This window comes from Rhamphochromis longiceps, linkage group LG15, assembly GCF_057381845.1.
Source record: "Rhamphochromis longiceps isolate RC_006_pf linkage group LG15, R_longiceps_female_GT1.1, whole genome shotgun sequence".
Lineage (NCBI taxonomy): Eukaryota > Metazoa > Chordata > Actinopteri > Cichliformes > Cichlidae > Rhamphochromis > Rhamphochromis longiceps.
This window is the reverse complement of record NC_140571.1, coordinates 38143184-38157857: the sequence shown is the minus strand read 5'-3', so window position 1 is coordinate 38157857 and position 14674 is coordinate 38143184. Positions and strand designations below refer to the sequence as shown.

The window sequence follows — 14674 nt, the reverse complement described above, 5'->3', positions numbered from 1 at the left end:
AAAGTACTGCAGAGGGTCATCAACACAGCCCAGAAGATCACTGGCTGCTCTCTGCCCAGCCTGGAGGTCACTGCAAACTCTCGGTACCTCAGCAGAGCTGGCAATATCATCAAGGACCACTCTCACCCCAGCAACCAACTGTTTGAACTATTACCGTCAGGCCGACGGTACAGGTCACATAAAACCAGGACAAACAGATTCAGGGATAGCTTCTTTCCCAGAGCTATCACCGTAGTAAATAAGCACAAAAACAATTGAACCTATTCCATACCGTCACTGTCATTATATTATGCTGCTATTCATACTGTCATTATATTAATGCTGCTATCCTGTATATATTGTACATAGTATTGTTTGAGTACTTACGATTGTTTTTTTGTATTTTTTATATTTTACATTTATATTTATTATTGAAACTTGCACCAAGGGAGTGGCACTCCAATTTCGTTGTACTCTGTACAATGACAATAAAGGCTATTCTATTCTATTCTATTCTATCACAAATACATAACCCTAGGGGAGATACTGGTGCTAGCGGGCTATTGTCTTGACAGCGTTTGGTCTGTGTTTAAAAGTATGTTGACTGGCTTTGCTGTTTTATCTTTTCTTAAGACCATCACAGCTCTTCTTGGAAAAAGCAGGTGTGCCGCCTCTCTAAATTTTTATTAAAATCATCCCATCTCCTTGGCTGCCTTCCTCATTTGCTTCTCCTCATTTTCTGGACATTTGGCACATTTTCTGTAACTTAGTATTCAACAAGAGAATATTTTTTTAAGGTTGCATTAAAGTTAACCTTCCTGCCTTCTTGGGACCTTTTTGTGCCACTGCTATGTGTTAAATGGCTGCCATTTCCACTGTGTTCAGTGGAATATAACCAAACTTGCCACAGGATAGTTTTTACCTGTCAATGTTAATATTCCAGTGTGAATTCCTTAAATCAGCCTAAAATGGCTGAGCAGCAGAAATCCCCACACCCATCACCCTGGGGACCATTTTCTGCCCATTGACTTCCATTATAAATGCTATTTTTCAACCCCAAATTATCATCATATGATTTTATTTTTTCTTCTTTTCTTGGATGTCAATGAAGACTCAGGGCCTTGAAGTTTTAATTTTTAAATTGCAAAAAAAATGCAAAAAAATAATGGCAGGTCAAAATGTATGTTGGTGCCAATCTTTGGTCCATCTAAAGGCCTACTTATAATGACAATCACATATTACTTCAACTGGTTTTTTGTGGAAATATTTAGTTTCGTTTTTTGGTTTTTGGGGCTTATAACACAGGGCGCTCATGTAATAACACTGGGATTTGAAGGGTTAAAACAACGAAAATATAATTAAAACTTTACATGAATATTTCAGGGAGAAGTAGTTTTACAAGGTTGGCTAATTTAAAGTGGAATAAGATATGGATATATGGTCTTTTTATGGCGTGGCTGAGAATGGTCCCTAGGGTGATGGGTGTGAGTTTTTTAAAGGATGGCAGGAGGGTTAAGACACATCACTCCAGCATCAAGCCAAGCAAAACCCAAATAGCAAATTATCTAGTTTTATATTACATATCGCAGCAAAATGTAATGAAATATTGCTTCATTATATCGACTCTTGAATATTTCACTGTACATGTTTCTATTTTAGAAAACAACGCCTTGATGGAATAAATAATCATCAAGGTTTGCCTTCATTTCAAAGTCATTTTGAAAGCAGCTGTTACATTTTTCAAATGGTGTTTAACTCATTTGCGACTGAAGGCTTTTCATTTATCTTTCTCGAGCTCACTTTCCCTTTCAAATCACATTAACTAAAACATATTAAACAGGCCAACACATCAATTTCCCTTCACTTAGAAGAGATGAAAAGGCACAGTGTCATTTTTAATGAACTAAGGGGACAAAAGGTGTTTGGGGAGTCCCTTACCATTGATGTCAGCAATCACTATGAGCATCAGAAAGACAACGATGACCTTTTGACCTCTGAGCTTCCTGATTTAATGGGGTCCCCCGGAGGTGGCGGCGGAGCCGAGGGGCCATAAAGTGCAATTCCAATTGCAATCCGAGGAGAACCACCGTCAATGAGAAGGTCGCCAGAGTACAGGTGATATGAGGTCAGATCCAGTTTATCACAGTGTGCCGATCATTAAATCATTTGAATTGTACATATACTGAATCCTTAGAAACATCACAAAGGAGTTCTACAATGTAAGCTGGAGAAAAGAAACAGTAACTAATAAAAGAAGGCAGTGAAACGGGATGCTTGGCAAAATTTGTGGTTCTTTGCACTAAAAGTCCTTGCAGTACAGTTATTACTGGCAGGTCTGAAAAGAGAAAAGTGCACACTCTGGTCATTTGAGTTACAGATACGAGGTCCCCCCCCCCCCCTCAGTTTTTGTATTTGCATGTCAAAAAGTATTCATAATACTTTGACCACTCTTTATATTTGGCTGTCAGGGTTGAATTCTACCTGTGATCATTGGTTCAAGTTTTATGATTATTGATCTCATAATGTTGGACTAAATCATGTCTTGCAGCTTGTGAAAGATAGTGGGTAAGCGTTTAGTCTTAGCATTCATTCATGTTCATTTTCAATTTACACATTTTAAAACTAACACTCCCAAATGCTTTTTGTATGACATAATTTCAAGTTGTCTCCTCTCCTGGGCCCTTTTCTAGAAATGAGAGAGGTACTACAAAAAGTTCAACATAGCCAGGCTTTCTTTGTGTTTGCTGGCTTGAAAAAAGCTAAAATTCCAGTCAGAGATATCAAGTACCACTACGGTGGTTAACAGCATTCTGTTAACCCAGGCTTTCTGCTCCAGGTTCTGTGTGGGCTCCCATAAAAGAGGGCATTTGACATGTCTTTTCTCTCTTCTACTGCACAAAAGTGACCGACTGAGTGCCGCCTACTTCAGAGACATTGCCAGAGGAACAGATAAAGATATGAAAAGAATACAGTCTTGTTAAGTCTGTTACTGTATTTAATTTATCATTCAGTGTGCTCTTAGCAATATTTCATTGTATTGCAAAACACAGTTTTCACAAAACCTGCTTTCCGGAGCAGCACCCAAGTCTAGTGAAAACTCTTAACCCTGCGACTAGAGGAGCTCAGGGTTTTATGTTCCTTATGTTCCTCAAAAAGAGCTGAGTTAAAGTCTGAATAAGCAACCTGGGAAACAGACTTGGAGTTTCTTTTTGACTCCATCCTCCTGCTGTACCTGAAGCAGTTCATGTTAGAACACATTCATTTGCACAAATTTACATATGAAAAATTATATGTTGGTTAATCATTTTACGCATTTAGCATGATCACTTTCATCGATGGAAGGACCGAGACAACAATCGCAGACATTGCAGATTCATTATTACCTCAGGATAAACTCTGTAGGCTACATCTGTCTAACACTGGGACTCTTTGTTTAAAGACCTTTCCTGAGTGCACTGCAAAACTAATTTTACAATTGCAAACATCTCTTGTAACATACACACCGAAAGCCCGAAAAATTCATCCTCAAATAACTCAATAAAATAGCGAAGTCGGCATTAAGCAATGATGAGCTGGTCCTGATGTTTCTAAACAAGAAAAGGAAGAAACAGAGATTATGGATTCATCCAATTCTCAAAAGAAGGTAGCAGCAGGGAGAAATTCATGGTTTCAACCAGGAGTCGAAGTTGCATCATGACCACTTCTGTATGTATTTCAGGATGTCAGTGGTGCAGTGGCTCATGTTGGCAGAATTGGGACCACATCTGGGGAGGCAGAGAAATTTTGAGATCTGTTTATTTGCTTGCTAAAAAATCTGAAAAATTAAGCTTGATTGGAAAAAGCTGATGCCGCTAAATCACGTAGTTGGATACGAATGGTGTCACAGGTGAGTCCAAAAACTGTTTAAATGCATGAAATATAAGCAAAAAACTTTACTTGTCTGGTATGTAAAGGCCTTTTTTCTGAAATAGGGCACTGCTGAAGTTGCAGTGCAATGTCATTGAGCACCCTGCACCCCCCCACCAAAACAAAACAAAAAAGAGAAGTAAAGGAACACGCATATGTCCGTGGTTAGCAGTCGAGTTTAGCGTTTATGATCTTCCAGTGACATTTGGTAAAATGATGAATACACATGTGCACAGTGTGTTCATCAGCATCAGTGTATTCTAATGTAATGTGCAAAATCACCAAATAGTCCCCACACGTATTGTGGGTAGAGAAGATAATTGAACTAAAAGGGCTCTTTTCCATCAATTAGAAAAGAACCACACATCCACTGGTGAAGAGGCGATAATGCTTTACTGCATAAGCCCATTTGTCCACAAGTGTCTACACAAGTGAGTATGTGTTTGAGTACCTCTCACCTGTGTGATTTTTAGCGTGAAGGGTGCTTCAGTCAACTGCTGCTCATTCCCAATGCTCAGCTCACTCGGAGCCTCATTTGACTGAACGCTTGGCTGCCTGAACAGGTGGCGACATCGAGAGCCAAACCAACCATGTAACTCTCCACTGGGCCTCCCACTATGCTTCTACAGGATCACATGGAGGATGTGCTGTACTACGATGCCGTGTGTTAGCCTAGCTATCAGAGAAGCAGGCTTTAAAATGAGATATGATGTGAAAAGCGCACTTGAACACGTGCCCCGTCTACAGCCTGCTGTGATATTCTTTACTTATAGATGATTTGTCAGCAGTTCATCCAGGCTGTTGCATCCTTTCTGATTCGTGCACTGATCATTTGTTGCCTTACTGATTTTAAAGCCCAATTTCAATTAAAAAATATTACCAGTTTTAAAAATGATTTTCAACATGTTATTTTAATCACAACATGGAAAAACACTGTAGAAATAATTGTAAATTATTGTAAGCAAAGCGGGTTTAGTGTTGCATGTGGTAAAATGAGCAGTATTGTCACAGAAGCTTTGTTAAGTTGCCCCTGCACAGGCCTTTCAGCATCCAGCAGTCTGTGGATGTAGGGAGAAGAAAATTAACTTAAAAAAGTAATTCCTACAAAATATAAATGGTTTATATTACTGTACAGGTATGCTAAAGCATTTTGTTAGATCATCCCGCTGTTACACAATGCAGTGAAGGCAATAAATATAAAGTGGTGCAGTCCATCTTCCTGTCTACAAAGTAATGAGGGGGGGGGGTATTAAAACACACACACACACACACACACACACACAGCACAATCTGGCCACTGTTGGTGTATGTCCATAAGCTTAACCCATATTACCTGCACTCTGATTGCTCTGTAGGTGGTCTGCATGAAGGGTTATTTAACGTCCTCACCATGAAGAGCTGTGTGATTAAGAATAGGCAAAAGTGAAAAAGACACAGTGAGTGGTATATTGAATATCTGTAATGTACCTATTCATTTTTTTTTTTCAAATCCCAACTCCAAATGCAAACACGTGGATGCTCATCTTGACTGATCTACTCTGACATTTTCGTGACACGCTCACCTACAGCTGATTTCTTTTTTAAAGGTTTAAGCTGCAGTGACTTTTAATGAAGCAGAGAAAGTGTTTCTTGTACAAGATTATTAATTAACATGTTAACATTTGTATCTCGCTTTTAGTTTATTGTCTTGATGTATTGCGCGTTTGTCGACGCATCCGTGCACGCTCCCGTGAGGAGTGGAAATGTAAAGGATTATAGCAGTAAAAGACCACCACACAAGTGAACATAACCACACACAGGCAGGAGCTGCATTGGCCTTTTGTAGAGACTAAATTACTTCAAAAAAGGTCATGGGTTGACATTTATCGAGAAAAACTATATAAACAGAGGCTGACACCATGAAAACTGGAGCTAGTTTTATCAGTAAGGATCTGAAGAAGAAGCAGAGCTTTGAACTTAAGCTAAAGCGTCTTTGTTCTGCACTGGTTGATTAAACACAAATGTTTGATGGAGTTGTGAGAGAAAATAAGTGTAGTGTGGTGGGGAAGCTTGCTGTGTGCGTACTGACGTTTGACCTGAGGGAACACAGGCATAGTGGCAAATTTCTTTTGAGTGACGATTTAACAACACGGCTGAAGTCATTCTGGAGTTGCCGTTTAAACACAAGCACTCGGCGAGACTTTTAAAAAAAGCCTTAAGAGTATTCGCTGCATAATTTGGCTTGGCTTATTTAAGCACATGTGACCAGAAAACACACTGACTTTGAATTTTTGGCAGTCAGTGGCACATCTGCTTGGTACATCTGCAGTCTGGAGTGAGCCAAATACAAAACTGCCCACCTGTTCTTTTTCATAAGACATTAAAAAATATTCAAATTTCAGTCACTTTTAGTCAGATTTTCTATTCCCTTTAATCTTTTTGGGGGGATCAAAAAACCGCCTGTCTATTATTTTCTGTTTCCTATTATTTTCGATGTTACATTTAAAAGCATTGATGTTCACACTTTTTTTTAGCCAAATTGCATCACCTCACCTGTGGTTACAATATTGAAAGTTTAATTACTATAAAATGGTTTTACCTGAAAGCTGATTTGTTTAGCACTCAGGTACAGACGCAGGAATATTGACAGTTAAATGTTGTCTCTGTGTGTGTGCTTGAATGTGTGTTAATGAGTGTTTATCTTTTGTGACAAAATATTCAAAATACAAGTCCTGTAAGAATATAAAAACGTTGATTATTTTCTCATCTCTAAAAAGAAAAAACAGTTAGACAGATGTGTGTTTTTCGCTCCACTGTCATTGACTGAAATAACAAATGGATGACTCAACCCAAAAAAGCCTTGTGCTGAATGCAGTGTCGTCATTTCAGATCCTTCCAGCACCTGTTACAGTAGATGGCTATTTTATCTCATTCTGGAAAGACACTTCGCCTGCCAACTGTGTTACTGAGGAGTGATCTTGAGCATTTAAAAAAATATATTACTGTTGATGCTCTTTACATTTCATTTCTTGTTACTGCATTATGACACAATTTTAGGTTAAAAAGTAACGATACTAAGATCTCAGTGTAAAAGATTGAAATCCTGAGTAGTTTCACAAGAAGCAGATTCCCCTCAGTGCTGTTCTGAAAGTCGTGGCAACATTTCCAGTGTTCGATTTAATGCTTTTTGTCATCAGTTCTTTTGTGTATAAGAAATAATTTTGAATATCTAACAGCAAACCCATTCACCCAGCAATAAAACAGACAGGCTTTTAGGCTTTTCAGTGATGACAATGGCAGTTTTTTTTCTTATAATAATTTATTATAAAATATACTGCTTTATATTGATATTTCATGCACCATAGTTGGTGATATCTGGCTCATGTGTCATGGCTCTGACAGTTTGTTAGTGTTAACTAGTTGTTGCGTGGTTAGGTCCTGTTTTAGTTTGAGTCTTATTTTTGTTTTTATTCCCAGTTTTGTCTTCGCTCCTTTGTGATTATCTGTCAAACATAGTCTTTCACAATGCATTCATGTTGTTTATGACAAACTATAATCCTACCGCCCAAATCTAACAGCAGAAATCGAGACACATCAGACCAGGCCAACATTTTTCCAGTCTTCTTTTGTCCAATTTGTAGAAACTGTTTCCTCTTCTTAGCTGACATGAGTGGCACCCAGTGTGGTCTTCTGCTGCTGTATCCCAGTTGTTTCAAGGCTGTGTGTTCAGATGCTCTTCATTCTCGGTTTGTTGGTTTTTTTTGTTTTTTGTTTTTTTTATCAGTGGCTAGTTTAGTTACCGGGCTTTCCTTTCAGCTCAAAACAACTGGAACTGGTACTCACTGGACATTTTCACTTTTTAGGATCATTCTGTACCCTAGAGGTACATTTTGGAAAAAATTACAATAGATCAATAGTTCCTGAAGTACAGAGGCCACCCTGTCTAGCATCAATAACCATGTCATACTCAAAGTCACTTAAATCACCTCCCTCCCATTCTTTACACGCTGAGTAGCTGCCATGTGGTTGAAATGACTGTTTAGATATTTGTGTTAAGGTGCCTCTGAACAGGTAGACCCAACAAAGCAGCCAGTGTGACCTGTATGAAACAACCTGATAAGACCATGTACAGCAAAGTAGTCCATCCTCTATAGTTTCACCACAGCAGAGCCACATCCACGGCATCCACACTCATTTAATTAAGGAGACCAGTGTAAATGCAGTCAGATTCTCCTGGCAAATTGGCCCTTTTTCATGATGTTTTTTCAATCACAGTGAAGGTACAGTGACATACCATAGTAGTCTTGTCTTTATCTAGCAGTAGAGTCCTGTTTCTGCTTCCTCAGTTCCTGCTCTGTTTTAGTGTTTCCCCATATGCTTTCCTTGTGCTTCATTTAGTTTTTATTTTTATAGACTTTGTTCTTTTGGTGGTTTTTCAAAACTTTTATTTAGTGTCTCTCTGTCACAACCTACATGACAGTATACTGTTTTTATCTGAACTAGAACGTGTCTTTACTGATATTTTAAATCCCCTCAAAAATGTATATAAAATACATATGATGTGATTGTTTCTTTACTTGAATATTTTTTAAAATAAATTTCTATTTGCACATATCAAACCTGTATACGCATTGCTTTAGTGAAACAGTGAGCTAATAAATAAGGAAAAGTTGTAGAAAACTGGTTTGTGATGTACAAAAAGCATCCGCAAACTTTTGAAATGAACAAATCCAGTTGGATTGATGCACCCCACTGCCGTTGTTACCTCCAAACAGCAACTAAAAAGTTCAAACTGAGAAATTAAAGATGGAGTCACTCGTGTGTGAGAGGTTCTTAAGCCTGTGTTTGTGTGTACGTGCTAAGTCAACTAGGCAGAGCAGCTGCGGTCAGACTTCTGCCTGGAATCACAAAGCAAAAAACAGATAAAGGAGCAACTCAATTGCACAACAGCGTTTGGTCCCAAGCCAAACGGCAACTTCCAGGAGGCTCTTAAGCCTCTTACAGGACTGGCTTTCCTCCCTTCCCTATCCAACTTTTCATTTTTCTTTCTCTCTCCCCTCAGCTCCTGCTTCATTCATCCATCTCTTAGCTGAGACAGTGTCGACAGCAAGGGTACACATCAACAAAGTAAGCCAAGCATGATAGAGATAGTGGATTTACAAGACGAAATTGCTGAAAATCAATCAAATAACATTTTACAGGGGTAGAGGAGGGGAAGTAAGGGGGCCCTTGAGTATGCTCAAACATAATTGTATGTTAGAAATAAAAAATAAACATCAAACAAGCAAGCTGTGCAGCCGAGGAAAATACGCACAAGGTAGCGGATAGGGAGTTGGCTCTGATGAGTGAACTTGTTCTCTTTGAATTTTACTAACTTGTTTCTTAAGGGAGTTTCTGGCTGCCTGTGATCATTTTAGGGACAAGTACACAGCTTGCATTTGGCAGTATCACAGCTTTTTGCTCCTGAGTGAGGCAACAAGGAGTGAGACATGTAAGAGGAAGCACGTGTGTGTTTGTGTGTGTTCGAGCAGATATTGCATGTTTGTCTTTTCATAAAACACAGAGGCTTCTTCCCTGCTTGAATTTTGTTTGAGATTAAAGGTGGCGGCAGCATCTTCTGTCTTTCTTGTCAGCAACTGGCAGAGATTGTAAGCCTCCATCCACCCAGGCAGACAGAGTGATTGCTTTGCCACCGCCTGTCTTCACATGGCCGGCTCGTAGCCAAGCCCTCGGCAGCCACGAGCCTCATCACAGTTAATAACATTGCCCCAAAAAGATTTTTAACTGACTGTGCCTGCCATAAATTCACCCACCCAACAATTATTGATTAAATGCTTTCTCCTTAATAACGATGAGGTATAAATCCCCCTAGCCTTAAAAGACAAGGAACGTAATCTAATCAGAGACCTGCTTACCTCCATCCCTGATAGTTTATTCAGAAATAATAGTGATTTCACAGAAATAATAGTGATTTCACTTAAAGGAGGAATGCATATCGGTGGTGAAAACTGTGGGGCAGAAAACAACAAATGAAATATAAGGCAATGTGCAAGGCAAGTATCTGCAGCCCACAGTGCTGGCTTCTCTGGATTAATATTACTCCTGATTACCATCAGCAAAGTACACTATGGATTCCACAATCTTGTTTTTCCTTAAAAATAATAATATACAGAACAGGAAGCTGTTGGGTTCATGTGATTGGCTTGTAGAACATAAGCCTCTTTGTGTGCAGTTCATCATTTTTGGGGGCACAATTACACGCCAGCAGTGGCTAGAACGGTGTCCAATAAAGCTTTTAGTTAATGTTGCAGATTTGTCATTTTGCTCCCACATTCACAACTGTACAAAGTTTTACTTGTAAAATGTTTCTTTGCAGTTATTTACTGCTATCCAAGACTCAAGTGTTTTAACTAAAGGCTGCAAATATCACAAAAAATGCTTTGAAGTTTAGTGACTCCAACATTTAGATTCTAGCTCAGACTGATTGTTGACTCCAAGATGTTAAAGTTAAAACATTTCACCTTCTCTCTAGATATACTGTAGTTTTGTTTGGGGTTGTTTTTGTTTTTGTAAGTTTTATGTTTTGCAGCATCTGAGAAAGCTTCTCTTTAAAATTATTATTCCTTCCACATTACCAGGAGAGAAAAAAAGCCATTCTCTTATTATTCAAGACAACACTTTTCTGAGAAATGTATCTACAAATTGGAATAACAGGGTAATGAGGTGGAGATATGGGTAAGCACTCAATCATTGAGCTGTGCTACGCTGTGGTCCCCTGATCATCCTCTCTGCTTACCCGCTATACAGTAAGTGGTCCACAGCATTCGTCTTAACTCGTCTGACCATCCAAGAGTCCATAAAGTGAGATGAGTCTAACCACACAGTCTTTGTGGTCTTAGTGGATGCTGATTAATGAGACCTTGTGGGATACTGGAGAGAAGGGTCAGCTTAACTCTGCTGCTGAGGATCTGAGTGATCAGTGGGGAGAATAGTTTTGGTGACTTTTTATGTGGCTTAAGTTGGAAAACATAAGCGCAAGTCAAATCTCAAAGATTCCTCATTTCATCTTTCTGTTGTTTTTTTCCCCTTACTGCATTTGTCAGTGTTTTAATTTAATGTCTCTGTGGATGTACCCCCACAGATCTTCCCTGGATCGTTGAGAATTCATGTGTTGTTGTTGTTTTCTCTGTCAAAGGACCTGCTTCTGAAATAGTAAGTTTCATGGTCACTGTTGACAACACACACAAATAAATGAAAAGAAAACTTGTGTAACAATAAATAAATTAAAAATGGACTCAAATTAGCAACCTTATTAAAAATTGTCTGCAGCAGTATTACTTTTTTAATTAATTATTTTTCATAAGTAGTTATAATTACAATAAAACATTATTAAATGCATTCATTAACTTGATTTAATAATAGGATAAAACATGAAAGTATGATATTTAGACTTGGCAAGCACATTACAACAAAAGGTTTTGCAATTGGTCTCAAAGTCCCTCACTCCTGTGGCCTCACAATAAAGGGCTGTTCTTGCTTCCAAAACCTCTACATATAGGTGATTCACCAGTGCACCACAGGATGTTGTGTCAGTGCTGTTTCTCACACGGGGGGAGAAAAAGAAAAAGAGAAAAAGAAAAGCTTGACTGACAAATTTCATCCAAACTATGATCTTTTCCTAAACCTAACAGTGAGTGAAATGAAAAGTTTAAATAGAAACTCTAAGAAAATAATGGCTCAGCACAGGGCATGGACTCTGGTCTCCTTGGAGACCGTACTGTGAGTTGTAAAAGGAAAATGAAAAAGAGTATACCTTTAGCACTGTATTGTCAAACCTACACAGCAAATCCAGCATGTCCAAATTAACACTGTCGGATTTGATTTCAACACTATTAAAGTGTCTATATGGGTCCACACCAGAGAGTGTTAATTTAACTCTTTTTGGAGAGTTGGTACGTTAACTCTGATTTAGTGTTAAACACCAAATCTGTCTGGAGTTGATAATTTAACACTTGGTGTTAAGAGTTTATATATTAACTCTCAAAGAGTATTTTAGTTTAACTACGTAAGAGTTATCTTCTAATTCATTCTAAAAAGCGGGAATTTTACTGTTCTCAACTTCTAGAAATTTCTTTTGGAAATAAACATTTACTAAAAAGATGCAATGGTTTTTGAAAAACATTTATTCTGAACTGTGCACCACAATTTCAAAACATTTTCTGAAAGATGTAACAGTATACATGTTCTCACTTTCATTAGAATTTTGTTTATCAAAAGGTCTGACATGGTAAATGCAAATAACAGCATTCTCATCACTTATTTCTTCAATACAATATGCATGTCCTTCATTCATCCCTTTGTGGAACTTCAACGCACTTCTGCTCTCCCCCATATTCCATCTTCACAAGCATATCCTGTGCGGAGACCGAATAAAAATTAGTTGACACCAATTAATGGCACAAATAATCCAGTAAACAATTGCAGCACAGTAAAAAAAAAAAAGGAATCCTCTTTGAGCCATTACTTGTGTAAAGTATTTTCCCAAAAGACAAAGACACAGGCAACAGGTAATACTGAACTAAATGTAAAACCGCAACCTTTTTCATTTTTACCTAAACCGTGTGCACAAAACTCTGGAGGGATCTATGCTAACGTAGAACCCAGTCAGGACGTCTGCTACTGCTGTTTGCTCGTTTTTTATTTTATTTTATGGGCGATCGTTTTCAGGCTTCAAGTAGCACCATTATACCAACATTTCACATTCTAGACATTGTTTTAGGTGTATTTGACCAAAAGTTTGACTGAAAATTCACATGCAAGCTTTTTTCAAGGCTGTGGTATTTGCCCGCAAACAATACCTTTCAGCTAGCTAAAACAGAATATTATGCTATCAGCGAGCAACATGGCTAATGCCTTTCACACAGCTTTGTCTCAACTCCAAAGAGCCACAGAAGTAAAAGCTCATAATAACAATTGAAACAATCTTTGAAAAAAAAATGACTTACCAAGCATGGCAAACAACTCAAATATGTAGAGCAAAATGTTCTGAAACGGCTTCACTTCAGCTTCGATTGGAGCCTATGGTGCTGGGGGCGGAGTCTGTGAATTTACTCTGTTGGTGTCATAGCCCCTGTAGGAGTTCAGAGTTAAGAGGTCAAGAGTTAATGTTTCCATTTTAACACCTCCAGATTTGACAGAGAAACACTCATTTTTAACACTCGATTTTAACTACTATCATTTTACACCTCAGAGTTACATTAAAAGAATGTGACTCTGCTTAGAGTAAAATTAACTCTACTTTTGCAAGAAGACTATTAACACCAAAAAATCTAACACTTTTGAATTTCCTGTGTAGTAGTAAACGCTGCTTTTCCACTTTTTATGTATTTTATTTAATGTGCATTTTACTGTCTGCCCGCCTTAAACTAATCAATCATGAATTTCATCTTGAAAATGTTTTATCCATAAGGGCATGTTTAGTCATATTTGCTACTGATTTAGATCACACTACCTCCACCTGAGACTGCAGTCAGACCATAGTGGTCAGGAACTACCTGGCAACCGCTGGTTGAGAGGGAAAAATGTATATTACCTAGTAAGTGGAGGTTGCTGAACAATCTCTAGGCCTGGGTGACTGAGGCCTAAAAGCAACGTAAAATGAGTAGAGCAACACTCTATTAATTGTAAAACACCCTCTGGTCCCCCTTGTTGATGCCAGCATAATGTCAGCTACAACATAATGTTCAGAGCCTTTACTGTCTCAGAGGGATTTTTATCCATGCCACATCACCTTTACCAGGGTAATAGTCAAGGCTTGCCCCAGGTTTTCAGGCTCTCCCTTCTCTACCCTTTGGTCAGGTTACCTGGCTGTCTTTAAACTAACACTTCATATTATCAAATAAGGAAGAAGGGGGAAAATAATCCCATAAAGCACAAAGATCTGAAAAATAGTCACAAAAGAAAAACAAAAAATAACACCAAGAAAAAGCAGAAGTTTTGAAATACAATTTTCAATAGTGTGATCCAGTAGTTCCAGGAGAAATAAGCTGGCCTCCCGCACCTTCTGATTTTTCCTGCTGAGTCAAATAGCTTTTAAACTCATGAAAATAAGACATACATACATACAGCTTGGGGGGAAACACACACACATCAGACCAGACCAGACCTACATAGGGTATGTAATATGTAAGGTATGCATTAAGAAAAAATACATGCTCTCGGTATTGTTTGTTTAAGTACAATCAAACATTCACACAACCACTCAGGCACACAGTTAATTCTCTGCAAGGGGAAGCAGCATGACAAGCAGACACAGGCAATATTATACCACTCAACACAGAAAAAAAAACAGCATCCCGTTGTTCAACACAAATACGCAGAGTGATTTTTCCTGTCAGTGAGCCATAACCACGTTAGCAACAAGCAGGGTCCTGAGCCATCAATGAGCAAAAGCAAATGACGTACAGATGAGTAGGTATGCAACAGAAGCTGGCAAAATGGTATCCAACAAAGACTGCTGACATCTAAAGATAAATAAACAGAGTTTAAATATCGGTATTCATCGGCTCTTCAATGCAAAAAAGCAAAACTTTGGACACCTCTGTGCCAACTACTTAGCATGAATATAAAGTAAAAAGAAGTGCAGCTCTACGAATGACAGTAAAGATTACCATTTACTGAAATTTTCCAAATGTACAGTTACGTTCCACACTTTTATGACCCTTTGAGTGACTGAAAGTTTAAAAGGTACAGAGTACATAGTAGCAAATAGTTTAGTAAAGATCTCAGCATCTAGTGAAATTTGACCCAC

General features: G+C 38.4%; 1 long non-coding RNA gene across 1 annotated transcript; it reads right to left on the bottom strand.

Moving 5' to 3' along the window:
* Nucleotides 1-12029: 12029 nt before the first annotated feature.
* LOC146653150 (uncharacterized) lies at nt 12030-13167 on the bottom strand. Its single transcript, XR_014907660.1, has 2 exons — nt 12870-13167; nt 12030-12278 (listed from the first exon to the last, which is right to left on the bottom strand). It is a non-coding gene; the product is annotated as an uncharacterized LOC146653150 (long non-coding RNA).
* Between the last annotated feature and the right edge of the window lie 1507 nt (nt 13168-14674).